Genomic DNA, 27772 nt, shown 5'->3' on the forward strand with positions numbered 1-27772 from the left:
TTTATAGTATCAATCAAGGAAGATAGGGTTTAACGTCACGTCGATGGCAAGGTCATTAGAGACGGAGTCCTAACTCTGATTGGGTGCCCTTTGAAAGGAATTATCCCGGCATTCACCGTAATTTAACTTCGAGAAGTCTACATGACCGGTCAGGGATTTGAACCGACGTTCTCCCTAAATACGAGACCACTGACTTACCACTCTGTCACACGCAAAAAGTTTGTTCAGTAATAAGCGGCCTCTACTGACATAGTCAAGCAGAATCTGACATAAAACTGAGAATGGCCTATGAATTGTCTCACACGCTGCTTCACGACACACGAGTTTCCGAAGACTGACACGGAGGAGGAGGAGGGAGGAGGAGATTAGTGTTTAACGTCCCGTCGACAACGAGGTCATTAGAGACGGAGCGCAAGCTCGGGTGAGAGAAGAATGGGGAAGGAAATCGGCCGTGCCCTTTCAAAGGAACCATCCCGGCATTTGCCTGAAGCGATTTAGGGAAATCACGGAAAACCTAAATCAGGATGGCCGGAGACGGGATTGAACCGTCGTCCTCCCGAATGCGAGTCCAGTGTGCTAACCACTGCGCCACCTCGCTCGGTTGACTGACACAGAGGTGTTGGGTCTGATGCTTATGCGCAGTCAAAACGGAATGGTTCAAATGGCTCTGAGCACTATGGGACTTAACTTTCTGAGGTCATCAGTCCCCTAGAACTTAGAACTACTTAAACCTAACTAACCTAAGGACATCACAGACATCCATGCCCGAGGGAGGATTCGAACCTGCGACCGTAGCGGACGCGCGGTTCCAGACCGAAGCGCCTAGAACCGCTAGGCCATTCCGGCCGGCAAAACGGAATGTTTGCAACCTCTGAAGTAGAAAAGAATTGGGAGTCGCCTATGCACTTAACCTTGCTGTACACCAGAAACAACAGTAACTTAACGGCAAACTGGCCAGCAACGTAGGCCACGTGGACATGAATGGCAAACACAGAACTGGCGTACGTTTCTACTTGTATACGGAAGTAGCGATTATCGCGACAACGTGTAAATGCCAGCCAGCTGTCACTACTGTCGTGCTCACGTAGTAAAACTAGGAACGAGTTGCATCAGACTCTACTTATCCAGTTTAATAAATGGCGTTACACAGAACATATGTTTGTTTTCTATTGGTGTGAATCAGGGGTGTAAATGCGAATGATTTTGGAATTAATGTGAGGAGTGTGTTACAATGCAATACCGCAGTGAACACTGCGAACTAACTGGAAATAAAGTAAACTGCGTCAACTATCAAATACTAGTCAAATTATTACCTAACTGAGACACTCTTGCCGCAGGCACATTATAGCGAATTTTGATATTGTTCTAGAGTTTAAAAGTATGTAGGAAATGTTCTTCAAAGATCTTAAGCAGAAAGTGTCGCTACCGTTATTTTTGAAAATAGCGCCGACTTCTACAGAGGTGAATACGGGGAACCATTTTATTTTGTTTCATATGGTTTGTGGCATCGTATTCTGATACTGAAGTTGGTTTACTTATTTATTATGTTTAACCGCGAGCCTCATTCTGGTCTAGAGCCGCATAAATGCAGAACTGGTACATCCTCTGCCATGAAAATCGCTGTAAATATCACACAATATTTAAATCGAGTTTCCAGCTACCAATCGTTCAATAAGACAGAAATGCCATCTGTCCTTTGACTCCATACTCAACTACCGTATCCATTTTCGCTCATGTTCTATTGGAACATAACATTTATGCAGAAAACCTGTCAATTTTAGATCGAAGCTGGAGAAAGCATTTTTACGGATGCTAAAAATAATTATGCAGTATAGAGGAATTGCTTTTCTCTCTGTGAAAGTAACAGAAATGTAGGTCCTTGCTATGTCCCGCGTTCATTTCGTTCCGCCAACTATTTCGATACCTGTTTCTCGAATTTAGTCTTTGACGGCCACAATTTAGCGGAGGAAACAGAACTGGAAGTAAGTAATCGAATAAAATATTCAAACGATGACCAAGAGCATTTTAAATATGCAGCCTAAGTGGGGATCTATTCGTCTACTTATATGCGAACCAGATTAATTTATGTAGATCTACTTCTTGTGTGTCTACTGAAAACTCGCCCGTAAGACTGTGTAGTCGAAAATGGAAGAGGGACACAATCTAACAATACTTGCCGCAGAAACGCCCGCGGAGCCTTTCCGGGTACTGTAACAATATCGAAAGCATTTTCTTCTTTCTCCTATCGCTCTGAATTTTCCTTTCCCACCTGTAAATACGATCCCAATACATCCAAGAAACAAAGCCACACGACCAGCCTACAGTATGTATCGCCTTTTTGAAGATTTCATCACCAATTTTCGTTCTCTTAACGCAATAACTGTAAAACATGTATATTTCCTCCATGCACCAAGAGTTTATGCTCCGAAAGTACTGTTGCAAATTTAGTCAGCGATGATGTACACCTTGGAAGGCAGCAACAGGGCAACAACGTTAGAGGATAGGATAGCCCTAACCATTCGAATGAAGCACTGCTCCATACCCAAACGCTAATCAGGATTCAAAAACCTCCTTTAAGTCATTTCGATAATTTCGTCGTTTAAAACAAAGGATTAGTAATATTTAGTCTCAGACAGATTCAAATTCGATGCAGAACTACACGTCTCCATAGCTGCTGTGCAAATTACTGAGTTACAACAAACTATCGAAAATCAGTAGTATTACGCCACTGATCGCAACTTACTACGAGTGATTGGCAGAATTAGTAATTTAGTCGAAGAAATTGAGGCAAATGGAAACGACGTCCAGAAACACAGGGCACTGCCACATGTTCGAAGTTGAGATACTCACCACAACGAGCTGTCTGCACGTCCCGCGATGCGGGTCAGCAAATTGGATCTGAAACACAAACATGAGTGTATATAGCACAATCGTCCGACACAATCGGCAGACACAGACGTCTCCGCGTTGAGTCATAACGTAACTATATTACGACCGCACTTCACACGCAATAACACGTACAAGACCGAAAAAACAATTAATTAAATTGTATCTTTCAACTAATTTTATCGTTTCTCTCTAACTTACCACTCTCGTCCATGATAGTGTTAGGCTATGTATCGTCACCTATGTAACTAATCATTAACCTGCAAGCGTAACACTCAGATACACTCACTCATACATAGGCCGAGTCAACTAACTACTCGTTTATTTCGGGAATACTTGCAAATATCTAAACTCGATTTTCGGCAAATGTTACAGTAATCGGTTAATATTTTTAGCGCTGGTATCAACTGAGATATTGAAGTAAGTGCATTTTTAAAAAAAAGGAACGTTTTACTTTTTAAAACTGCATTCGACAGCTCTTGAGAAGACGATTACAGTGATATAGCGTCCGATAGCGTTGACGAGAAACCTTTCGTTAACAAGACTGGAGAAATGTCCTAGAATGTGAGAGCACGGTGGCCGGAAACTGCATTTGCAATGCAGACACTGCCAAATAGCAGTCTCGGACCAGGCTGCGTAGTTGTATACCGTAAGGTACGTCTGCGCTACGGTAATACGTCTCTATTTGCCCTTTAATAAACTTACGACCTAGATGCAGGTTCACCTACGAATGTTGTATACGGAAATACGACGTAGGCTAGAAGTTAGCGATCACCATAGGCTTACGAAAACTATTACACATTTGTGTATCCCCCCCCATATTTACGTGAGATACGCTGCAAAAAGCAACTACTGTACTGAATATCTATATGTCAGAAGGAAGATTTGACCTATCTTTTCCTGTACGTGTCTGTGTGCTTCTTGCGGGTAAACTATATGCTGTTTGGCAACTGTTTTTATCGACACTGCTCTTCACTGTATCATATGGGATATGCTGATTGAGCTAAACATTTTATTAAAAATATTTTGGGGACCACCCATACACAGCCAAAAAAAAAAAAAAAAAAAAAAAAAAAAAAAATAAATAAATATATTCTTTTTAACGAAATGTCGTTTCATGCTGCACGTAAGCGCGTAATGACAGTGTTACCAGCTACGCGCAATACACGCTGTCGACTTCTTTGACATTACAATGCAATTTCGTACACACGTAAATGAAACAAACAATTTACCAACAATGATTTTGTAACCACCCAAATCACATAATATAAATTTTCTCTTAAAATTATCCTTTATTTAACCATGTGTTCAAACTGTTGACCATGGACTGAAAGGCATATTTACCGCCGTTCGAAAGAACAATGAATTGATGTAGCCAGAGCGGATGATGCTGAGAACATGCACTGGCGATTCGACGACACGTGCCGTCTGACGCAGTTGGGGCTTCTTAATGTACTTCATCCTAGGGTGCCCCCTGAAGAATGAAATCGAGAGGAGTCAAACTGGGGGACCTCGCAGATCATTTGACAACAGAATTTCGGCATACAAAAACGTCCAGGAAGGTTCATGCAGTATTTGCATTTCACCACGGGAAGAAGGAGCAGGACAACCGTCGTGTTGCAGCCACATGGACTGCCGACTATACAGTGGTACAGCATCTAGAAGAACCGACAGAATGTCCCATTTTAAGGTCTCACAATGTAATTTCCTATGATCATACGTTTACGCTCCACGACCGCTGATGTTACAATTGAAGAAGCCAGAGTGGATTTTCGACTAGCCAGTAGCGCACGTTATGCAAATTTACATTAGCGTGCTTAGTAACCGTTGCTTCATCCCCGACATAATTCTCTACGACGCTCGAAATCACGGTCGTCGAGTGCCTGATATAGTGACAGATGATAGGGATGGACGTTCTGTCGATACAGGATGCGAATGACACTCGTCTGGCAGATTCCATATTCCTTCACAAAGTGTCTTGTACCACTGTCGCATTCATTAGCGTCGTAGCCAGAACAGCTTCTTCGTCCTCTCTGTCAGTTTCAGTCTTCTTTCTTGTTCTCTTTTTGACGTTCAAGCAACCTGTCCGCACAAGCGTCTAATGATTCGTTCAACTGCCTGGCGCGTCCGACACTGGCGATCCGGATAGATAGGCTTATACCGCTGTACTGTTTTTATGGCATTTCTTTTACAGTCACCATATAAAAGTAGTATATCCATCTTCTCCTCACTGGTGTACATGTCTGCACGCAAAAAATGTTGACATGACCGGCCTACGGTGCACACAAGCAAACAGGCAAATGGGTTGACATTCCAATACAGCGTACCACGAGGGCTCTGCCTGTGTGTGTGTTTGGTCTCTAATGCCGATTCCGGCCATCATGTTCTCAAATTGCAGGGGGATTTCTCAAAAAATTTTACGGCGTTATCGCAACTGCGCAGATTATCTCGGCACGCCTAGCGGCGGATCCACACTCCCATCGAGCGACACGGGTTAGAGGCAGGGGGGGGGGGGGTGAGAGGCAGAGGCAGGGGGGAGAGGGAGAGGGAGAGGCAGGGGGGGAGAGGGAGAGGCAGGGGGGGAGAGGGAGAGGCAGGGGGCGAGGGAGAGGGAGAGGCAGGGGGGAGAGGGAGAGGGAGAGGCAGGGGGGGGAGAGGGAGAGGGAGAGGCAGAGGCAGGGGGGGAGAGGGAGAGGGAGAGGCAGAGGCAGGGGGGGAGAGGGAGAGGGAGAGGCAGAGGCAGGGGGGGAGAGGGAGAGGGAGAGGCAGAGGCAGGGGGGAGAGGGAGAGGGAGAGGCAGGGGGGGAGAGGGAGAGGGAGAGGCAGAGGCAGGGGGGGAGAGGGAGAGGGAGAGGCAGAGGCAGGGGGGGAGAGGGAGAGGGAGAGGCAGAGGCAGGGGGGGAGAGGGAGAGGGAGAGGCAGAGGCAGGGGGGGAGAGGGAGAGGGAGAGGCAGAGGCAGGGGGGGAGAGGGAGAGGGAGAGGCAGAGGCAGGGGGGGAGAGGGAGAGGGAGAGGCAGAGGCAGGGGGGGAGAGGGAGAGGGAGAGGCAGGGGGGGAGAGGGAGAGGCAGGGAGGGAGAGGGAGAGGCAGGGGGGGAGAGGGAGAGGGAGAGGCAGGGGGGGAGAGGGAGAGGGAGAGGCAGGGGGGGAGAGGGAGAGGGAGAGGCAGGGGGGGAGAGGGAGAGGGAGAGGCAGGGGGGGAGAGGGAGAGGGAGAGGCAGGGGGGGAGGGAGAGGGAGAGGCAGGGGGGGAGGGAGAGGCAACGGGGGGAGGGAGAGGCAACGGGGGGAGGGAGAGGCAACGGGGGGGAGGGAGAGGCAACGGGGGGGAGGGAGAGGCAACGGGGGGAGGGAGAGGCAACGGGGGGAGGGAGAGGCAACGGGGGGAGGGAGAGGCAACGGGGGGAGGGAGAGGCAACGGGGGGAGGGAGAGGCAACGGGGGGAGGGAGAGGCAACGGGGGGAGGGAGAGGCAACGGGGGGAGGGAGAGGCAACGGGGGGAGGGAGAGGCAACGGGGGGAGGGAGAGGCAACGGGGGGAGGGAGAGGCAACGGGGGGGAGGGAGAGGCAACGGGGGGGAGGGAGAGGCAACGGGGGGGAGGGAGAGGCAACGGGGGGAGGGAGAGGCAACGGGGGGAGGGAGAGGCAACGGGGGGAGGGAGAGGCAACGGGGGGAGGGAGAGGCAACGGGGGGAGGGAGAGGCAACGGGGGGAGGGAGAGGCAACGGGGGGGAGGGAGAGGCAACGGGGGGGAGGGAGAGGCAACGGGGGGGAGGGAGAGGCAACGGGGGGGGAGGGAGAGGCAACGGGGGGGAGGGAGAGGCAACGGGGGGGGAGGGAGAGGCAACGGGGGGGGAGGGAGAGGCAACGGGGGGGGAGGGAGAGGCAACGGGGGGGGAGGGAGAGGCAACGGGGGGGAGGGAGAGGCAACGGGGGGGAGGGAGAGGCAACGGGGGGGAGGGAGAGGCAACGGGGGGGAGGGAGTGGCAGGGGGTGGAGGGAGTGGCAGGGGGGGGAGGGAGTGGCAGGGGGGGGGAGGGAGAGGCAGGGGGGAGGGAGGTAGAGGCAGGGGGGAGGGAGGTAGAGGCAGGGGGGAGGGAGGTAGAGGCAGGGGGGAGGGAGGTAGAGGCAGGGGGGAGGGAGGTAGAGGCAGGGGGGAGGGAGGTAGAGGCAGGGGGGAGGGAGGTAGAGGCAGGGGGGAGGGAGGTAGAGGCAGGGGGGAGGGAGGTAGAGGCAGGGGGGAGGTAGAGGCAGGGGGGAGGGAGGTAGAGGCAGGGGGGAGGGAGGTAGAGGCAGGGGGGAGGGAGGGAGGGAGGGAGGGAGGGAGGGAGAGAGAGAGGGGGGGGTGGAAGAGGAGGGGTGGCACTCCAGATTGAAGCATGACTCCGGTATCATTGTAAAAAATGAGAAATGTTGAAGAATTAGATGCATAGGGGCCTGGGTAACAGTTTGTTGGCCTCGTTCCTTAACGTCACAGCATTTTTAACGTGTCACGAATACCACAGATAAAATATTTAATAACGGTAAAACTTCCTAAGAAACTACAATTTTGAGAAATACAGCATTTGCCCTAAAATTTGCGAAGCACATGTATCCTACAACTGATTTACGAACACTGACAGCAATAAACTCGCACAAATTTGATATCATGGTGTGCACAATATAAAATATTAGTGTGCACTCACCATTATCTGTATTTCATTTGGTACTATGATTGTCAACTCAGGTTTCCAAACTACGGCTATTGTGAATAGTGTATTGTGAATATCTGTTGGGGGAGGGGGCGCTCTTTTTAGCTTTCTGTCCTGCGTTAAATCCCAACGATTTGCCAGTTCCACCCGTGGACTCCAGAACGGTCGGCCTGTGGCTGTGCGCTTGCCCCTGGCAGTAATCTTCTTCGCAGGAATTAGGTTGCAAGCCTATACAAGTAGACTAGCCATCACACAAAGCAACTAAAAAACTATCCCGTGTTAAACACAGCTTGCGATTTTTGAGAAGCTAGGTTTTCAAGTTACTTTATCCTGCAAAAGTTAGATGAGAAATTTTGAAATTAGTGTGTGTAAAAACTAGCTGTACCCGGCCACACCCTGCTGTGGTTCACTCTGCATGAAGCGGAAAAGAAAGGAAAGAGAATCTACACGTTTCTAATATGAATTGGATATACGTCCTTGTTTTCTCTCCCCGTCTCTGCCCACCTCCCCTTTTCTCTTCCTTTGTCCATTTCCTCTTCATTCGGCCCCCTCTACCCCCCCCCCCCCCCATTCTGACACCTCTCTCAATCCATCAAATCCTCCCCCGTTTCCTACTTCCTACACCTCCTATTGGTCCCCCTGTATACCTATCTCCTCCTTCCCGGTTTCTGTCCATTTCCTTCCACCCCTCTTTCATATCCCCCCCCCCCCCCGCTCTCTCTCTCTCTCTCTCTCTCTCTCTCTCTCTCTCTCTCTCTCTCTCTCTCTCTGACCTTGAGTCTTGTTTACAGTAACTACAAATTCCATAGTAGAATTCTGATCATAAACCAATAACCCATAAATATAACTTCCCTGTTGCTAACAACGTTTCACTATTGTATATTTTATATATGTATTTATACATTAGAAGTTATATAGTCTGTGTGTCTAAACATTTATTACAGTAGGTTAAAGAGTTAGGTACCTAAAAACAAGTTCGTATTAGAATTCAACGTTGTGTCAAAGTCTCAAAGTACTCGTTCAAGAACTTCCAGAGATACACGTTTTTGAACAAACGTATACTCATATTTTTATTTATACACATAATAGCTATTTTACTATTTTTGGGGAGAGACATGATTCCTCCCCACTCTCCCTGACCCGTATCAGCTCTTGATTATGGTCGACCATAGTTTCCAGACATTAAGCCAAAACGGCTAAACAAAATAAGAAACTAAAAAGTAAAGAATTTAGTGAGATTACCCAGATTAAGGGAAAATCGCTTTCGCCTGACTTAGGAGCTATGGGCAACAAAAAGTTGTTAACACATACAGCCGTAAACTACCGTGGCTTGGAAACGCGAGCAGGCGCGCCACAGTCCAACAATTCAATCACCAATCCAATGATGAAAAACAACTACCGGAAAGCAGCCACATAACTAAGGCCCTCCTCACTAACACGAGTACATCCGTTCTCCTGATGTCACGGGCACAAACGCTAGTATGGGAAAATGTCGCCTAGACTGATGAGTTGGTGTACGCCAGTGACGACTACGTCAACAACCACTCGAGGCGAGGAGCCCCGCTTGCACATGGAGTACGATTCGCGCAGGTGGAGCTCTTCTCGTATACGTTTAAACGGAATGAAACTGAACGCTCGATATGTCAACCGTTATTCCTCAACAGCAAATGTTACATGAAGGTATTGCACGAATACGCGTATCATGTGGACCTCGAGGCATGTACTCAAAGTGGGGCGTCCCTACCTTCCACAATGGGTCTGAGCTCCCGCTTTCAGAAAGTGTTAAGGCATTGCGGACTCGTATTCGGAAGAACTGCGGCTCAGATCCCCGTCGACTGATCCACTTCACGTTTTCCATGGTCTTCCTAAATCGCTTACAACAAATGCTGGGACGGTTCATTTCAGAAGGCATGCCCGATTTCCTTCCAAGTTATTACACAATCTGAGATTATGACCCATGTCTACCGGCTTCGTCATCGACCGGACGTTTAGCACTGATCTTTCCTTCCTTACTACCCCAAGGGAATTTTTATGAAATATAGAAACAAAGTTTTTTTCGTACTTAACAGAAACGAAAAGTAATTTTGAAAGAAGCAGCTAACCATGAATACCAATGTTAAAATAAAAGCTGCTTGTGAAATTCACATGCTTGTAGACCCACATTTTACTCTTATGAAAATGCTTCCCCCACCCCCTTTGTCCCTGAAGAAGAAGAAGAAGAAGAAGAAAGGAAATAATTTGAGAAAAATCGATTTCACGTAGTCTTTCATTTTCTGTTTGCCATTACTGCCGCAGTAGATAATAATTCATAGCTTACTGTAGAATATAAAAGTTTTTCTAACAGTTTTATCCTTAAAAAACGCCCAGCTTTTGTGCTATTACACACATCAGAAAGGCTGTACACACATGTCAGGATAAATCTATACCAGTGAGCTATGTTATACTAACAGTAATAGCTCTGCTGATGCTTGAGTATCAGACGGTTTTGATATTTGTTCTTTATTTAAAATTATACATATGAACTGTGCTGCAAACTGGGTAAATTTCGTCCAGGAATGTCACTACCATAAGTGTTTTTTGTTTTAAGATCTGTGTCGCAGGAGCTACGTAAGTAGAAAGGTTTTATTCCTTTGCATGTGTTTATGACTTACTTCATTCCTTGAAACCACATACTTAGTTGCGAATAGATGTGTGAATCATTAGATACGAAAGTATGTTACTAGCCATCAGAGTATCGCCTTTGTGCGCCTCGCCGTAGTATTTTCGTTTTGCCGTTTCTCTTCGGTCGTTGGGAATTTACACTCGATTCTCCATTTTCCACCGATACTCAAAGTCTGTCAAGCAGTTTCTCTGTGCTGCTTTTCTAGTAAACATCGACACGATTCTCTTCTGTGCATTATTACATCGAGACAGACCTACATCGACACAACCCCCTCATTTCCTGTATCTCCACTTTAATTTCCCATTTTAGATATCTTTTGTTTTTAATTTCTTTCTTTCGGGCGCCACGGTGTCCTTACACTCGGGAGCTCCGGGGTTTTGTCCCGGTTGCCCCCGCCTACTTACACCCCTGATGAGCGCCTACAACATCTAACAAGAGGTCTGCACTTCCAGCACAACGCGTCCCTCAAACTGCGTCACAAAGGCGTGAGGAACACTTGCTGAACACGAAGATTTTGGGTGACTTTCAAGATGTACTGACCTCAATTCTACTGAGTATATCAGGGACGCAAGTGGACGTAACGTGCCATTGTTGCTCTCATCTTCGTGCTAACACTGATTTGTGGCCGATAACCGAGCTTCCTGTGGGTCGTGGAAACCATGCCACGACGGGTCTCCGCAGAGATCCATCATTGGTGAGAAAAGAGATGGTGCTACACGCTAAAAGATAGAAGCCCTCACGAAACTGTAGATGTGATGACGGGCATTGAGTCATACCTGGATACATCAGACGCTGAGGCGAATGACAGATTTCCGATTTTGTATCCAAGTTCTAGATTTAATCTTCCAGCAAGATTCAAAACAGTGCACGCTCCGCTGTAGAGTGGAATACTGAACTACATCTTGCCCGCTGACACGGCACTCGATGCCAAGCGCACTCACTGCGCAATTACAAATTCACTGTCACCGGCGCGTGCCTTCGCATGCTTGTTGGTGTTGTTAGTTTCACATCTGCCAAGCAGAAAATACAGAATCGTCGGTATCATGGAGGCCAGCAGTTGCGGCTGACTGGCGACACCCAAGGCCGTTTAAAATTCGCCTGGCTGGCCTCCAGCGACCGAGTGGTCCCAAGTACCGTATCGAAGGGGCACCAGCTAGTCGACTGCAAACCAACTGAACATAGCAACAACTTTTTGTCTACAAAAGTTAAGGCACGAATTTTGAAACTTTTATACCATTATAGAGAATATTTCTTGAAGGGTGAAACAATTCAGCACCTTCACAAATTCACAATTGCATGTAACACAGCTTACAAAAAATTACAGACATAACAATAGCTCAGAGAGGCAAACACTGCAGGATCTAAATTAAAAAAGAAAATACTATCATCGACTTTCATGCACTTATCTCTCTTTACTGCGTACAGGTCGGACTTCGGGCGAAGCACTGGCCTACTTTTATTAAAGCTACAATACTCCCATTGCGAATTATGGATTCTCTTAACGAGCTTTCTTTTCCATTGTAGAATTTGATTTTCATCCATATACATAAATAATCCAATGGAACAAGTTGGGGCTACCATCTTGGAGGTCACGCAACGCTTAAGGCCTACACGTAACGCGGTCTGCGACCTCGAGACGCGTCGGGCAGGTCGCGTCGTTAAAATGCGTGTTGTGCATCGTGTCGGTCACACAGAGGAGGGCGGTCTTGCCGCCGCCGCCGCCGCGGGAAGCGCCAGTGTGTCTCAAAACACAGATTCGCCGCAGCTGTAGGCGGCTGAGAGCGTCTCCCGGCGCTTTTTTCTTTTTGCTGCGTTTTCACATTTATGGCTAAAAGCAGCATCGGGAGGCAGATCTGTCGTATTGGTGAACGTACAATGCACTCACAGGTAATGGTGGAAACAGAAAAACGTATCGAGCAGATGAAGTACAACTACTTGTATGACACAGGCGATGCTGATTACAAGAACATTTTGAAGAAGGCCAAAGCATAGAGACAGCTTATAAACCGGTTAAATTTGCAAATATTACATTTTTAATGTTCACACATGCAGTATGTTACGCAAAATGAGATACAGTGCAGTATTGAGTACTGGAAATCAATTAGTATATATTACATCTTGAAGCATCTGAAAGATATTGGAGAAAGTATGTATGCACCATGTGATCGAAACGGAAAGCAACAAGTAGAATTTCACATGAGCCAATTATGTGTCTCATTCAAACGAAAATTGTCTAGCTTCACATGGTATTGCTGATGTCATTTCCATGCTTGCTTCTAATACTATCAACCTAATATGTTATTAGGTACATTTGTTTTATAGGGTACAACGTATAGTTCTTGGCCATGTGACAGTTGTTGGTCGTTCATCCTTTGCTTCTTTATTTTAAGGCAAATTTATTGTATAATGTATGCTCTAAGGAAAGTACTTGTTATAATGCTGCCTAAACTGTTTGTGTCCGTTTTCCCTCCAATTTTCCATTATTGGTAACTGTGAATATTATAATATTGTTGATGGCTGTAGCTAGCAATATCTAAACGTTTTCGTAAGGACAGTCGATCATCTAATTGGGAAGTACCTGAATGAAATTTAATAAAATTCATTTATGTGGCCTATAATTAATTCTAGGAATTTTTCCAATTAATTTTGTAACCTTCTCAAGTTTTTAACCTCTAGTAAGTCTCAGACTGCTAGGTGACAACAACTGTAATCATATTTTGCTGCTTTCTACTTCTTAGCAACACATGCCAACTACTAGATGTGTATGGTTTGTATCAAGTTTTTTGCATGTGCTCTCCCTCACCTCAAAAAGCATTTTTATATATTTGAAATTAAATTTTCTTCAACCATTGCAGTTGTTGGCATGGCAATGAAGATGTGAATAATGGTCTTTAAACAAAAGCTGCGGGCAAGAAGTACAACATCCCAAGAGCGGCAATGCCGTTTCATAAGAAACGGCATGTTATAAAAACAAAGCGAGGACCACAGCCAATCTTTTCAGAAAAGGAAGAGGACACACTAGAGAAATGTATAATCGACAGCTGCAATAAGGATTTTGCCAGACGTGCGCCAGACATCTTCCACAACGCGAAGGAGATTCTGCTCGTAGGAATGAACGAGAGGAAAAATTCTTTCAAAAACAGAACACTGAGTCTGATGATATCCAGGCTTTCTTCAGAGACACCAGAGGTAACATATACAACTTGAGAAACTGTGACGGCAGCTAGTAGGTAAATGAGAAGGATATTCGTATTTGTGCACACAAATTATTTAATGCCTTAAAGATGAAGGTCATTTGGATGTATTACCGGATGCAACGAGATTATTTAATGGTGATGAGACGTCTTTTTTAATAAATCAACAAGCAGTAAAGTTCTGGGACCAAAGGGGGGGGGGGGCTAAAAATGTGTATGAAACCGAAAGAGGAAAGAGTAAGACTTCAGTTAAATTTTCCTTCTCTCCATCATGACTGACGGTCCCACCAAAAGTAACTTTTCCATATCAAAGGATTCCTGCGTATGTTCTGCTTCAGATTTATGAGTTATTAGTCGTAGCGAGAGTTGCTGGATGGCAGTCGCAGTCTTCTATCATATTTGCCCCATTTATCAAAAACAACAATATCAGAACTCCAATAATAGTTTATGCTGACGGTCATAAGAGTCACCTCACGAGGCACGTGTTTTGTGCACCCAGCTTGATACTGTAGTTATTCATCCTAATCCCTCCCGCATTAGACAACCTGCAGACGTAGCAGCATTTAGGCCAGTTAAAGAGGGATGGAGGAGTTGTTGAAAGGGGAATAATCATCAGGAAAAAGACCCAAAGTTCAGTTCTGTCCCCTCTTGAAAGCTTTCTTAGGCGAACTTGTGAAACCAGCGGCCCTAAAGAGTGGTTGTCAGATCTGTCATCTAGTCCCTTGGAATAGAGACGCATTGGATTTCACAAAATGTCTTGGCAGTTCATATGTTGGACGTGTGACAACAAAAGCAAATGACATGAGCGAAATACGCCAATCAGATTTTGAAACTTTCAGTAGTATGGTTGGAAATGAGGTACTAAAACTGTTTGCCAACATATAAAATGAATGTGCAGACGAACACACAATTTAATTTTACATTCTCTTCCGTATATGAAATAAAGTAATTAGTAAAAGTTTCCCACAAACTGTATTAGCTACAATTCAAGATGGACTAGCAACTTAACAACAGAGGCAGCCATCTATCAGCACTGCTAATGAAACCACCATCGTTTTCGGGACTCCTTATACAGCTCCGAGTGAAGTAATCCAGAGTCCATCTCTGTCTTGTACAGACAGAGGGGAAGAGGATCATAACGCCGAACAGTGCAATCGGAAGAGAAGCCGCCACTTTGCCAGGAGGTGTAAATTCTGAGACAATAGGAGCTGGCTCTACGCCAACTCGAAGCACTCTGCTGGTGAAGCGCAAGTTGTTTGATACTCCTGAAAAGTATACGTACTCTCAACAATTCCGTGAAATTTTGGCGTGGCCTGAATCACCTAAGAGGAAAGGAATGCGACAAATACAACTACTTCCTTCTGTTGCACCAAGCGAAGCAAGAAAAGGTAATAAAAAAGAAAGGAGAAGAAACTTGAGAGAAAAAGAAAGGATATGAAAAGAAGGACCTGAAGGAATACGATATCAAGAAAAAAAAGGGATGGATCTTCACAAGTAATTAGGTCTACAAATAACTATTCACAAACTGGAGCAAAAAGTATGAAATCTTATAAGGAACGCATTAGTTATACGTGTGCTAGAAATATCAGGTCACATAAAGAAGATTCATTGAAGTGCTCCCTGGGTTACAAATTTTTCCAACCAAAATGTGCAAAAAAAATAATCAGGTACCTGAAGTTGAAGAGCACTTCATTTGCCACCTGTGTTTCAAAATGAATGACAGAGATTCAGATGATAATGAATAAATAACCTATTTGTTTCTTTTGTCATTAGTACCTTCGTTTGCTCTAACCTGCCAAGAACTGTACAATGTAGTGCCAATTACTGTACCTTACCTGCCACGAACTGTGTTTTTTTGTTATTCATTTAGCAAAAATTAATATGAAAAGCTATAAAATCTTTGTCTAAAGTAACTTAATATGAATATTAAACATCAAAGAATTACAGAAATATTTCAGATTTTCAATTGGAAAATAAATGAATTCCCTATTAAATTTTCCCTGAGATAAGATCCTTAACCCTGCCAACAACTGTACCTTTCCCCCAGTATAATTTGAAGCAATATCTCCGGAATTATGAGAAATTGTATGCTAATATTTGCAGTCAGTAAAGAGCTTAAGAAGTTGTTAACACTGAACAAAGCAAGCCCCCGTGCCAAATGGAATCCCTGTCAAATATATTGGGGGTGAGTTAGCTGCTCTTTTAACTATAATCTATCGTAGATCGCTCGAACAAAAAACCGCACCCAGCAGTCGGAAGAAAGCCTAGGTCATACCCATGTACAAGAAGGGTTGCAAAAGTGGTCGGCAAAATTAACTTCCAATTCCTTCACATAAAATTGTTGTAGAATCTTAGAATAAATTCTGAGCTGAAACATAATGAGGTTCCTCCAAGAGTATGGCCACCTCCATGTCTAGCAGCATGGTTTCCGAAAATATCGATTATGTGCAAACCAACTCGAACTTTTCTCACATGATATACTAAAAGCCATATGTAGTATTTCTCAATTTCCGAAAAGAATTAGACTCAGTACCACACCTATGCTTCGTATCATGAGTACGAGCGTATGGGGATATAAAGCGAAATTTCTGACTCTATTAACGATTTTCTGTTAGGAAGAACGCAGCAAGCGACGTTAGATGGAGAATCATCGACAGATGAAGTAACTTCGGGTGTGACTCAGGGAAGTGTGTTGGGACCCTTGCTTTCCACGTTGTGTATTAATGACCTTGCTGACAATATTAATAGCAACTCAGACTTTCTGCACATAATGTAGTTATCTATAATGAAGTACTACTTGAAAAATATCTGCATAAATATTCATTCAGATCTTGATAACTTTTCAAAGTGGTGCAAAGATTTGCAGCTTGCTTAAAACGAAAACAGAATATCCTATGAGGGCAGCATCAACGAGTCACAGCTGGAATCGATTAACTCATACAAATAGTTGGGCGTTATACTTTGTAGGATATGAAAACTCAGTCCACGAAGGAGATTAGAAATCACTCGTCTTATCGATACTACAATACTGCTCATGTGATGGTACCCATACCAAACAGAACAGAGGATACTGAACGAATACCGAGAAGGGCAGCACAAATGGTAACAGGTTTGTTTGATCCGCGGGAGATTGTCACAGAGATGTTGAAAGAACTGAACTGGCAGATACTTTAAGATAACCGTAAACTAGCCCGAGAAAGCCCACTTACAAAGTGTCAAGAACCGGCTTTAAATGATGACTCTAAGAATGTAACTCAAGCCCCTACGTATCGTTCCCACGGGTATTGTGAGGACAAGGTTAGATTAATTACAGCACGCACAGAGGCATTCAAACTATCATTCTTCCCGCGCTCCATACGTGAAAGGAACGGGAAAAGCTCTAACAACTGGTACAATAGGGCATACCCACTGCCACACACTTCACAGTGGTTTGCTGAGTATAGATGTATATGTAGAAATATGTTTAGATGTACAAAAAAATAAAAATAGGTCTTAGATACAGTTTCGAAAAGATGTCGCTTGGTTTTTCTTCCTTTAAAGATATTAGATGTAATGCTGTAGTAGTCTACGAAACTGCCCTGTACTAAATATGCGACATACCTAGCTCTGTACTTAACTGCGTTATGAATGCTAGAGAGTATGTCTCCGTGACTACGACAGATTCAGATTGTTAAGTGTTGACACAGCTCAGACAATTTCTTGTCTAGTTGCGTATAACGAACCTAATTTTAATGAAAACTTGCTTTACTGTCTTGAAAACGGTACAATGTTCTACTTGAAGTGACTATTCTGCTTTTGTTGGTATTTTCCAGTGTGCGGAAAATGCCATTTATAACAGAATACATGATAAATTAGCTACTGTAGTTTTCAAAGTATTTTGACTGTTCTTACTTTAGTGTTATGGCTAATTTCGCGTCGGGTGTTACTGGATACAACTATTTGATTAATTCTCCCCAAAAGCTTCTTTGAGCAGATCTAGGAAAAGTTAAACCGGGAAATATTTAACCTGTAGAAATCACAGAACTTTGTCTTCACGGGATATGTTTCAACTGTTCTATTATGCAACTGATGGAGTAGAGTGTCATTTTACTTCAGCAGTAAGTACAATAATAATTTGCGATGACAAATTTGAAAAAGGTGCGCGTATTTCCACATGTTCACGTCTGCGCTACAGCATACTGCACTTGCCCGTGGCGCGCTCAGGCAGCGCGCTCGGTACCAGCATGTACAGAATAAAACACTGTACTATTTTCTATATACTGTAGTGAGATACGGCGTTTATTCCAACTTCAGCAAAATATTGCCTACAACGAATGAAACGTGAAGTAGTCAGCGACCACATTTTTCACTGCAAACCCTTCAAAATTCATGCTACATAGTACTTGCAATATTTGAAATATGAATGTCACAATAACTGTGACCAATCTCGACAAAATAGGCAATTCATTATCAAGCTATGATGTGAAGCTAATAGACGTGCAAAATAAACTTTTTTGTGACAGTTATTTCCCTCAGAATGGAATGAGAAGTATTTTATAGTGAAGAAAACGCACGAACAGAAAGAAATGGTTTTTAATTTTTTGAAAGATAAGGAGAATCTCTCCCAAAATCTAACTCTGGGAGTTAGCACAGCTTTGTTTCATTTATATACAGTAATTTTTTTTTACAGCAAGGAATTCGGAAAATTCTTTTCTCGTGTACTGCTATCAGCCGCTGCGTCTGAACTGTGTGGCGTCCTTTGCCGCTGAAATCGGTGTGAACCACGCCGCCAAGCCGCTGTCTGGCCAGGCCTTAAGGACATAAGGCCATAAGGCCATAAGGAACGAGAGATGATGGAGACCAACGGACACAATGTTTCTAACTTCCGTTATACCCAAAGAACATTACTCGTCTTTAACTCCTGGGAACCTCCATCAACAAGGTAATTCATTCTGGAGGATGTCGCCATATAAAGTCTGTAAAAAAATTCCACAAAAGAACGGGATCATAAAACCTATGGTCGATAATACCAAAAACATTACTTATAAGCTGACGACTCAAAACATTGTGGCTACTTGCTTCACAGCTATAGTCCCTCTCTGGAACGAGTTATAGCAACGATACTGCGTGGTAGGGATTCGAAAAGTCGTTGGTAGGTTTCCCGAGGCATGTGGTACCAGATGTCTAAGCACAAGTCACGCAGTTACCGCAAATTACGGGCCGGTGGTTTATACATCACCATGTGTGTGTTTTGTATCAAAACGCACGCATGCAAGCACGCACGCGAGCGCAAGCCCGGTCTCTCTCTCTCTCTCTCTCTCTCTCTCTCTCTCTCTCTCTCTCTCTCTCTCTCTCTCTCACACACACACACACACACACACACACACACACACACAGAGGGAGAGAGAGAGAGACGCGCGTGGGCGATGATAAAAACAGACATAAAACTGAAATAACATACAGGAATTACACAACGTTTTTTAATTTACACATGTTACTTCATATCTCTCTTTTAGCCTCCGTTATGACGGTGTAAAGATCTTTTATATGTTGCGAAGTCTGCGGTTGCTTAAAGCGTAAATGGTGAATCTTATTCGCAACAATCCTTTGTAACTTTGACGTGAGGCCTCACCGGTTAGTGTAAGAAAAAGTGTCTCATTTGAATCTTACTCTACGCCGTAGTCACGCATCGATGCTGTTATGCATATGAGGTGTAGATGCTATATGAAGTGGCAATAGTTGGTTTAATTTCAACCGCGCTGTGGTAACTGCTAATTCTCGCGTACGCGAGACTCCGTGATATCAAGGCCTGGTTGGTATTACTGGCGTTATTTATCAATAGCATCTTCCCCTAGCTACCTGCGAAGCTCGCCACTTTTTCCCAAACCCATGTTGAATCATCTTGATTTCGGTAAAACATCTTCCGCTGAAAAATGAGAATAAACTTCTGTGTCTGACAGTACTGCCTCCTTAAAAGAGAATCTGCAATCTCATTTCTCAGTATTATGCTGTGGGCTGTAATCTATCTCAGGTAGAGACTGCGACCTTTTCTTTTTGAAGTAACTATCTCGACGTGCACCTGATGTAATTCTTGTGAACATCGTAAAATGTATATCAGGATGGCCAATAGGAATCCGAACCGTCGCCATCTTTCAGAGTCCAGTGTCTTTTACAACGCCATCCCTCTGGAGGGCACCGACCACGTTATTGGCTTTTCTACTTACATTTTTCTCAACTGCACATATTACCAAAATATCTACGGGGAGCTGTTATCAGACTCACTAAGTTCATTGAAATTGCGAGTGATGAGAAGTAGGACGTGAAACCACACGTGAAACCGTCTCCTGGGACACCTCGTCTTTCTGTAATGGCTCATATATATCGCTCAGTGTACAGAAGAGGGCTTTTTCTTTGGTCTAGCTCTACGTAAGCGTATACTGGCATCACATGGCCAACCCCTTGACGCCCATCTCACCAAAGCTCTGTCTTTGGGATGGTAACTTGCTTGCTTCAAGTCCATCCCGATCATGCTTTTGATATGGTCTATCCACAGCAATGGTGAGCGCTATGTCTTCGGCCGTCGATTCTCTCCTCTATGATCGTTATTTTCAATGGCCGCGACCGAAACATTACGACTGATTTAGGTTGACAAGAGTCGACAGTCTTGTTCTGATGTCGAGCTGCCTCTGGATAGATTAATTAGTTAGACGTGCTGTCCACGGTATTCGAGGTCATTTTATGCGGCACCATATTTCCAGCACATGCGACGATCCGCCGTGTGCATTGCACAAGTTTCTGATGCAGAGGTCACGATACGGAAGCGCACGAACATCTTGAAATTATATTTCCTTGCCTTCTCTGTGAGCTGCCGGATGTTTAGTATATGTTCGCGGGTTTCCTTGCCTCGAATAAACCCAGTTTACTCGTCTGGTATCTGTGGAAGTAAGGTGGTCTTCATCCTCTCATTCAACTTAGTGAGCGTAAGTTCACTGGAAAGGGAGATAAGGGCTATTGTTCGATAGTTCGTACAGGAGAACCTTTCTTGAACAGTGGTATGAAAATTATATAATAATACCCGCGAAATGAACAAAAATGAGTTAATGGAAGTTAATGCCCCTCTCCCGCATTTGCATCCCACAAGGAAAATATTAACAAGAAAACGACAAATCGGGCTCTGAGAACGAGGTCTTTTTCAAGTAACTGAACTGCTTCCGAAACTAACTCGTGGTGTGACGTTGAGAAAAAAAAATTTAAACATGGTTTTTAATACATCGTACAAGTAATTCGTTCGAGAACTGGTAATAAATACCAAAATGAAAGCCTCTACACCAATTACAACCAGATTGGCGGTTACCGATCAGTTTTTGACTACTGGTGATTCGTAGATATGCTTCTTAGTACCAGACATTTGAAGTTCTTTGCTACAAAGACTCATAGAATTCCTTAAAATGCTCTGTAATAGCAACGCAATTTTTATATTGATTTTTACTGCGTTTCATCAGCACAGAGAGAGAACTATGAATTTCGTAAATGTGGTACACCTACGATCAAATTTATGAGACATGGAAATTAATGTATAGAAAGACTATAATAAGAAAGGACAGTTGGCAAGTTGCTGACCACTTAAAGACACTTAATAGAGCTTCAAAAAAATTTAGAACTCTTCGGAACCTATCCAGAACACAATTATGGTTCACGGCTACCGATCTTCTACGTCGGTAACAGCAGGAATTTCTTTCGGATTGTGGTTTTTTATGTTCCACACCTCTGGTCGTAGATGTCACGTCACGTTTATGAAAACTAATTCTCATGACTGCCCTCTTCTACGTTCCCACACGCAACGAACAAATCGAGTATCTTTACGTACGCGCGCCGTCTTTCGAATTATAGCGAAATAATATTGTTCAGTAGGTGTGACTTGACACTTCAGCGCTGTCGACGTGAGGAATATTCGACAAAGCTGTGAGTGATATTGAACCACTTACAGACAAGAACCGAGGTATATATGGCTCGCCCATAAGAAATAATCTCGCCCTTGGTGGACAACACCGTCAAGACCTCTGCCTTCCTTCCTGCCTGCCTGCCTGCCCGTAACAGTCTACTCCATCAGCAATATCGCCATAAAATACGTCACAACAGAAGGCCACGCACTGTGCTGAATTTTTGCAGTGCCTAATAGACGTGCATCAGCTCTTCCACAACTACCGTAATGTGTTCATCAGTTTGTTCGTATGAGAATCAACGACGACTATCATTTTGCAAATTACGAGATTGTTGACAACTTTTCTTTTCCTTGCACTAACACCTGTCGCGAGCTTAAAAGATGTTAGGGAAGAAAGTAAGTCCTCTGAGGTCAACAAGATAGTGTGTAACGACGAAAAGATGGGGAAGAATGTAGTACGTATGCTTGACATTTTTTGCCATACATTGGTTCCTGATGGCGGACGGACTTGCAAATACGGAAATTGCTGTACGTTATGATATGGCTACATTTCACATTTCCAGGACTGTTGTAAACATTATTACAAGCGTTTCGTCAAAATGACATGATTCGTTCGAGAAAGAGCAAATAATAACGAGTAATGAAAGCTGAATATCCAGAAAAATGGTGTTAACAGATAAGTGAATTAGTTAATAGACAACCAAAAACTTTTAAGCATTGTCATTTATCATATACCATGAATCGTGTTAGTACGAGTAAATGGCATTTCACATCGCCATCTGCCGGTGTCGGTACCGCTGACTTTCCAATACCCGCAGCCACTCAGACCCTATGAAACATTCATAGCCGGTCGATATACAAGCAGCAGCGGACGGGGCTAAGTTCTCTCCTCTGGGAGGGGTGGACAAGCGCTCAAATTCGTACGTCCAAATACAGACCACCAAATTATACAGCTATACTCCACTTGTAAAGCTGTTAATACTCCTATAAATTCTCGCTTAACATCTTTCTCAGTCCTCGATTTGTTGTTGGATTACAAAATGTCAAATATTAACCCTAGCGAGGTATCAGCTCTGGAGAAACATGTCTGGGGTCTTTTTTGACCCCACAGTGTTTCTGGTAACTTTATGGCGATAAAATGTAAAGTATTTCCACAAAAGTAATAATGATTTATTGAGAGACCCATGTACGAAGTTGAAATTACGACTCCATAGCCGCTTGCTGCTATAATTAAGTTCTTATAAGTTGTAATTATGCACATGTTTGAAGTATGGGAAACATATATATTGTTTAGTTTGCTTCGTTAAAAAACTATTTAACAGAAAATATTCATACACTACACACTATGTAACAATGCTGTAATTAATTAACATGGTGGAGAACATCACTTACAAGGAACAGTATTACTAATTAACTTACAATCGCTCTCCACGTCATATGATGAACCCTCATTACACAACACTTACTCTAGAATGTTCTTTGCAGACAAACTTGTGACGCTCATCACATTGTGGATTCACTTTCCTGTCCTATCTTGGACAGGAATCAAACATTATTCAATTCAGATTTTGAACACTGTCCGTAATTGTGGTCTAAGGTGACATGACGTGGAATATGTAGAGCTTCATGCAGTGTATTTTTGAAATTTGTTGCGCCCATGAGGTGGCACTATATCATATGTTATCTGTCTAATTCTAGATACAAGAATAGACGCACTTGTTTCCTGAATGCCATTACAATCTTTTTCACATTCACTCGTATCCACTTCATCTCCGACCTATGTATCTTCCCCTACTGTATCTGCATCGGCATCACACTCATTCTCATTTCCAAAACTTTTACTATCACTATGAATATCGATTATCTGTAAATCTGCTAAGGTCTGGTCGAGACTGTAGCCTCTTCCAAACGTATATCATCATCCATGACGATTAAAATATAACATCACGTCTTACTTCAACTAAACGCAATTTATTTTATACGAACTGCTTACAACAGTGATATATAGATGTCGGCTTCGAAGGTGCATTGTTGCCAAGTTTTAATTATCTTAATAAAGTTCAAATATAACACTGAAAATCACATACTATATACCTGGGCTATTTTCTGACTCCATTGCCAAAATTCCACATTTACGAACCGTGATATAACCATAAATTTTTTGCATAGTATCATGTCCATAAAAAGCATATCTGGAGAATGAGAAGCCTACGTCCACATTAAAACTCTGTCTGTAGTTAAAACGAGCCTTGGAGTCTGGAAAGACCCCAGATACCATGTGAGGGTTAAAATATGTGCATATCCCGAAACCTTAATACTGTCAATAGCTAGCTCTTTTTGAACTATATATTCAACGTGTGTCGTTAACAATGATTCTTAGGTAGTATTCACGAAAACACTAAGTGTCTGCACAATGTTTCTTTTTTAGACATCAGCAACAGGTGTATCTTAAAAGTACAGAGATCAGTGGCAGTACTATACATAAGGTTCTTCCTCGGGTCCTCGATTGGGTTACGTCTACCATGTAAGAGCTTATGGTTAGTATAGAGTATTGAGTATAGTACCACAACTGTGAGATATCAGTTGATGTATTAATGATTCGCCTCTCTCGGGAACTAAACTTTTTTTTTTACTAAGGCTTCGCGTTTTCAAATTAGTTTTCATACTTTTTTATTAGTGTAATAAAAGTATATTCAATAATACTCAGTGTTACGTAAATGTAAGTTCGCTCTTTCTGAGAGAAGAGTTTGTTCGATTGGCTTAATTTACGAGGGGCGTTAAATAAGTAATGCAGGTTGGTTTTATTCAGGATTCCCCAGTCTTCTCGCTACTAAACACTTTTCTTTTAACATAATCTCCGCTGAATGCGACGGCCTTACGCCACGTTACTGAGGGGGCCTGTCTGCTCGCATAGTAACGCACTGTTGGTCGACGTCGGAGCCAACGTGTCTTGTTGCTAAATAACCTCCTTATCATTCATGTACCGCTTACCGCTTGGGCGGAACACATGCCCTTTATGGTCTTCTGTTAGGCGGCGAGGAACCCCAACTAGCGAACGAATGTGCCAGCGCTACCTACAGCAACGTCCAGCTGAGCAGTGGGGTGTTTGTGATCGGGCTTTCGCTTCGAATGAATGTGTCTGTACGTTCCTACACACAAGAGTCACAGCTGCGTGCCGCCGGCTGACACGCGGGACATCGGACAGGTCTGAACCACCTAGTTGCGGTGGTGACAGACGCCTCGCCGTGTAACTCACCGTGCTTTTGTTCACAGCCAAGTCTCCACAGACATTGTGCAAGTGCCTATGAACAACTGCGATTCTATCGTTTTCCACCAAAAGTAATTCAATGACAGCTCTCTGCTTGGAACGCACCTCCGTTAGATGCCATTTTGAAGGCTTCATATAGCGCCAGCACCTATCGAAACTTCATAATACAACAAATTTCACATTTTTCAACGCAAATTGCACTACTTACTGAAGGGCCCCCATACAAGGCAGCTTGCTCTACTTGCATTAAGATATTTTGCACTTTATGTTTCGTATTTTACATGCTCAAGATTCTGCTACAGAACAATAAAAACTTATCAAGTACAAATGACCTTCAGGTTTCACTAAAAAATGAGAATGATGAAATAACTTATTTTACGTGAAGACTGTTGTAAATTTGTACTGCACTATTTCTAATGGAATTTTTACAAGCTGATGTCCTTACTTCCCTTTTTGTCTTAAGACGTTCATGAATATTGCAGTTTTTATTTATGTACACTCCTGGAAATTGAAATAAGAACACCGTGAATTCATTGTCCCAGGAAGGGGAAACTTTATTGACACATTCCTGGGGTCAGATACATCACATGATCACACTGACAGAACCACAGGCACATAGACACAGGCAACAGAGCATGCACAATGTCGGCACTAGTACAGTGTATATCTACCTTTCGCAGCAATGCAGGCTGCTATTCTCCCATGGAGACGATCGTATAGATGCTGGATGTAGTTCTGTGGAACGACTTGCCATGCCATTTCTACCTGGCGCCTCAGTTGGACCAGCGTTCGTGCTGGACGTGCAGACCGCGTGAGACGACGCTTCATCCAGTCCCAAACATGCTCAATGGGGGACAGATCCGGAGATCTTGCTGGCCAGGGTAGTTGACTTACACCTTCTAGAGCACGTTGGGTGGCACGGGATACATGCGGACGTGCATTGTCCTGTTGGAACAGCAAGTTCCCTTGCCGGTCTAGGAATGGTAGAACGATGGGTTCGATGACGGTTTGGATGTACCGTGCACTATTCAGTGTCCCCTCGACGATCACCAGTGGTGTACGGCCAGTGTAGGAGATCGCTCCCCACACCATGATGCCGGGTGTTGGCCCTGTGTGCCTCGGTCGTATGCAGTCCTGATTGTGGCGCTCACCTGCACGGCGCCAAACACGCATACGACCATCATTGGCACCAAGGCAGAAGCGACTCTCATCGCTGAAGACGACACGTCTCCATTCGTCCCTCCATTCACGCCTGTCGCGACACCACTGCAGGCGGGCTGCACGATGTTGGGGCGTGACCGGAAGACAGCCTAACGGTGTGCGGGACCGTAGCCCAGCTTCATGGAGACGGTTGCGAATGGTCCTCGCCGATACCCCAGGAGCAACAGTGTCCCTAATTTGCTGGGAAGTGGCGGTGCGGTCCCCTACGGCACTGCGTAGGATCCTACGGTCTTGGCGTGCATCCGTGCGTCGCTGCGGTCCGGTCCCAGGTCGACGGGCACGTGCATCTTCCGCCGACCACTGGCGACAACATCGATGTACTGTGGAGACCTCACGCCCCACGTGTTGAGCAATTCGGCGGTACGTCCACCCGGCCTCCCGCATGCCCACTATACGCCCTCGCTCAAAGTCCGTCAACTGCACATACGGTTCACGTCCACGCTGTCGCGGCATGCTACCAGTGTTAAAGACTGCGATGGAGCTCCGTATGCCACGGCAAACTGGCTGACACTGACGGCGGCGGTGCACAAATGCTGCGCAGCTAGCGCCATGGCCAACACCGCGGTTCCTGGTGTGTCCGCTGTGCCATGCGTGTGATCATTGCTTGTACAGCCCTCTCGCAGTGTCCGGAGCAAGTATGGTGGGTCTGACACACCGGTGTCAATGTGTTCTTTTTTCCATTTCCAGAAGTGTATATTACAGACAGAACAACGTGACAAACATAATGGCAAGGGAAGAAATGTCCGTTTTAATAGCGCTAACATTGGAATTTATACCCGTCCATTTTGTAAACAGTTGAGGCACATGTACCGTATGCAAAGGTCGCATCGTTTGAGCGCTCAGGACTCAACACACTCAACGTTGAAGTTTGAGAGCACGATCCGTGTACCGGCGGCTTTGCGCATAGTGCACTCGCTTGCGGGTATGTAGTGAGCCAGGCCCGAATCGAAGCTGCGCCACGGATTATCGACCGATTGTCTACTACAGCGGTCACAGCCGCAGTATTTTTTGTTTTCCACTCCCGCTTAGTCAAATGCTGGTCCCTACTTTCCGCCTCAGAAATTTCTACGCACAAACAATTAAAATATGAAAACACACACAACAGAAGTTAAAACGATTCACAGACAGATGAACCCTCCTTAGGTTAAATTACTGCTTCTGTGACAGGAAGACTATGCGTCAAGGAATTAATAAAAATATATTACCCAAACCATGAAAACAGTGGACGCCGTACGACTGGATAAATGCTGGGAAAGAAAGAAAGGTGGGCTCTTTTCAATACAACTGCACTTTTTCTAAATAGCAAGCAACCAATAGCTTCGCGATATCATTTCATCTCACGAAGTGATATGTATGCGTTCTCTTGCTAAAAATTATCGCCCTCATATGTTTTCCATGTTTACTCAGGCAAAAGGATGTTTCTACCACGATGAACCTCCTTAAGTTGAATCAACCGCTCTTAAGATTCTCATGCTACACTACTGAACATACATCTGGAAGGAATGAAACTCCGCCACGAGCTTGTGTAATACTATTATTCTTATTAAGTAGTATTATTCTCATTACAATGAACCAAACATTCACTAAATAGACAACATTGAGATTTATTTTTTTAAATTTAGAGCAACTTCGACACCTTAGAATGATAGGCAAATGCTGTTGGGAAGAAGGAGGATTGATTTTTTTAAATATATCAAGTTGAAATGATTTTGTCAAGACACACTTGAATTGAGGTTTTATAATACTTGATTTATTAAAGATTCAATATCACAACCATGTTGATCTATTCGTTAATACGCAAATTACTTCAACACACTACACACTGTTCTCAAATTTGAAGTACGTGATCTGGTGTTCCATTACACACAACATAATCACCACCAGAGATTACAATCATTTTTGGACCCGAGTATAAGCTAACTAGAAAGGTT

General features: G+C 44.1%; 1 protein-coding gene across 1 annotated transcript in view; it reads right to left on the reverse strand.

Moving 5' to 3' along the window:
• Positions 1–27772, reverse strand: part of LOC124605119 (dnaJ homolog subfamily B member 6-like) — a 339599-nt gene that overhangs the window by 167803 nt on the left and 144024 nt on the right. Inside the window, exon 2 of the mRNA XM_047136587.1 lies at positions 2851–2898. The gene's annotated coding sequence lies outside the window, so the exon portion shown is untranslated. The remainder of the gene's footprint in view (positions 1–2850; positions 2899–27772) is intronic.

Source organism: Schistocerca americana, chromosome 3 (assembly GCF_021461395.2).
Source record: "Schistocerca americana isolate TAMUIC-IGC-003095 chromosome 3, iqSchAmer2.1, whole genome shotgun sequence".
NCBI classification, from domain to species: Eukaryota; Metazoa; Arthropoda; class Insecta; order Orthoptera; family Acrididae; genus Schistocerca; species Schistocerca americana.